Below are 2,996 nucleotides of genomic sequence, written 5' to 3'. Positions count from 1 at the left end.
CGCTCTCATACCAACCCTGTCCCCCCTCCATCGCCCTTGCACCGTCCCTGTCCCCCCCCCCATCGCTCTCACACCAGCCTCTCGGAGGCATTTCAGCTCTGGGGAGTTTCTGTCCCCGTATGTCGGTGCCTGTGCCCCTGCCACCCTCCCTGGCACCCGCCTCATGCCAACACGCTTCATCAGGACTAGCCCAAAGGAATTAACGGTGGAAAGGAGAGAAGCTGGGCTTAGGTATTAACGTGCCACGTTCATTTTATTTTTCCCAGAAAGTCTGTAACAAAATAATCTCATAAACCCAACAAGTGCCGGTGCTATTTATGTAACGTTATTGCTGGCAGGAGGGCAGAAAGGCGCGTGGAGTTTATGTAAAGCCCTGCGCTCCCGTGGCAGGGGATGCTCCCAAAGGCAGGCACCGAAGGATCAGGCTTCTGCTCTGCATTTTCCCTCTGACCTTGCGCTGGAGGTGGGGTGGGTTTTCTCTCCCAAATCTGTGCCCCAAACGGGCCCAGGACCCCCCAGCAGGACTTTGCTGCTGTCCCCATCGTGCGTAAGCAGCCCGGTGGTGGTGTCAGCCGGAGCTTTCTGGGGGTGGCGCAGGGGTCCTGCGCTGTACGGGGCACGGGGGGCTCCCAGGCCAGGTCACTTACAAAACAAAACCAGGATGGTCCCTGGCTGGTGCTGCGGGAGGCTCCCGGCTGGCGGGCGGACCAACCTTGTCCATCCAGAGAGCGAACCTGGATGCACGGGTGCCAGCACAGCCACGTCTGGGGCACGGGGACGGGGCTCGCTGCACCCCGCAGCACAGCTTCGGGGAGCCCCAGCAAACCAGGGACCGGCAAATGTCTTGCAGGAGCTGCTGCAGAAGTCACTGGATGAGGATTTACCTGAGGAGACGTTGCCCAAAACCACGGCCCAGGGACTTGTGAGGATGCGGGAGGTGATGGCTGCTCCCACGCAGCAGAGGCAGTCCGGAGGTGCGTTATCCTGGCCGCGAGCGGCCACCGTGTAACGGGTCTCTGGGGTTAGTTTTTATTTTCTTTTTATTCTTTTTCCTGAAACAGGTATCGTGTCTTGCTCCAGCATCAGCCCGGGGAGCCGCTGTTATTCCCCCGCTCTGAAAACCGGGTCTCAGATGCGGCCACAACCGCCCTCCCCACCACCTCCCTGGGCTTTTTAGCTGCTCTTCCTGCCAAACGGGGGGACATCCATCCCCCTGCCCCGGGAGACGGAGGGGACCCCAACTGCCTTCCCCCGTCCTTTGAAATCCCGAGTGTGGCTTTCCCCGGGCACCTGGAGCAGACGGGTATCCTCATTTCAGCTAAACGTGCACTTATCTGCAGGGGGGAGCTGTGAGGACACCTGGGATCTCCTTCTTGCCCTTCCACCAACCCCCTCCCATCCTCGCTAACTGCATCAGCCTCCCCCATCCGGTAGGAAAACGGGAATAAGCGTGTGAGTTGTAATGGATGTCAGGTTCCAGCTAAAGATACTGCAGGAACACAAAGTGGGATGAGACCCTAACCTTACCGAGACCGAAAGGTGGGGAGGAACCGTTGCATCGAAGGATTTTGAATGAGTTTGGTCTTACTGGTTTAACGGAGTTGGGGGGGGGGGGGGGGTTAAGGTCTCCCCCTGCAATTCCTTTAAGTAGGTTCTGCTCTAATCAGGTCAAAAGCTGATTTTCAAATAATCACCGGGGAGGGAAAAAGACCGAGGGATTTAAGCCCAAGCTGTGCATTTCATACTATTAATTGAAAGCCTGGGAGAGATAATGGGTCCCCTCTCCTGGCTGAGACCTGTAAGCTGCTATTAGCCGCAAACTCCCCACCCGGCTCGGGGAATCACCTCCCGGTTGGGATTACGGCTGTGCACGCATGGGAGAACCTCCAGCGGGCAGCGATTTAGTGAAAGGGCAGAAATTAGGGAGCACCGAGGAGATACGGGGTGTTACAGCATCTGTGAGCTCCACACAGGGTAGCACAAACCCAAAAATAATTGTCTGAAAACAGGGATTAATAGGAGAAATACAAGTTGTCCCCGTCCCCCCCCCCAGTGCTGCTGCCCGCTGGGAGCTCAAATATTTCTCTGCCACCCATTTTCCGCACACATTCATGTGCGTGTTGTACCTCATTTGTGACCTTACACGATTTTTTCAGGACAGACTGCGTGTGTATGTATATATACACCTCTACACGGACATCTGTGGTGCCTCGCAGAGACCCCGGACACTTGCAGTGGCGCGCTGCTGCAGGCAGCTCCTAACGCATTTTCCACGTCCCCACGCAACCCGGAGGAGGGAAGAGGTCAATAATCAGAGAAATCCACTCTGGTATTAATTACATGCCATTACCGGGGCTCATTTGCTAATCCCCATTCTAATCACCCTCTCAGTTATATTTTAGCCAGCACCTAAGGACACCACATGTTATTAATAAAATATATCAAAGTTTACTTCTGCTCGTGCCCTGCTGCGGAGCACAGGCAGCACGGTGCAGGCAGCACGGTGCCGGCACCCGGCGCAGGCGGACCGGGGCAGGCAGGAGTCCGTCAGCACCCCCAGCCGGCGCAGAGGCGAGAAGCGAGGATTACACAACAGACCTGCTGTCTCACACCAAGGTAGTGGCGGCACATCCATCAGTCAGTGAAATCCCCCCCCCCCCCCAGCCCAAATCAAGTGTTTGGGGTTTTTTTTTTAATTAAAAGAAATAAATAAGGGGGGGAGGGAGTTATGGTTTTCCGTCAGGAGGGAGGGATTCATCCAAGGTAGTGGCGGCACATCCATCAGTCAGTGAAATCCCCCCCCCACCCCAGCCCAAATCAAGTGTTTGGGGTTTTTTTTTTAATTAAAAGAAATAAATAAGGGGGGGAGGGAGTTATGGTTTTCCGTCAGGAGGGAGGGATTCATGCAGCCTCCGGGGAAAGCCACTGCGAAAGCTTGGCGCAGCAAAGCGAGACCCCGTTTCGGTGGCTCGGCCGAGGGATGTCGTTGCACTGGG

Source organism: Pygoscelis adeliae, unplaced genomic scaffold, assembly GCF_000699105.1.
Source record: "Pygoscelis adeliae isolate BGI_AS28 unplaced genomic scaffold, ASM69910v1 Scaffold422, whole genome shotgun sequence".
Classification (NCBI taxonomy): Eukaryota; Metazoa; Chordata; class Aves; order Sphenisciformes; family Spheniscidae; genus Pygoscelis; species Pygoscelis adeliae.
Note: the sequence above shows the minus strand (reverse complement) of the source record.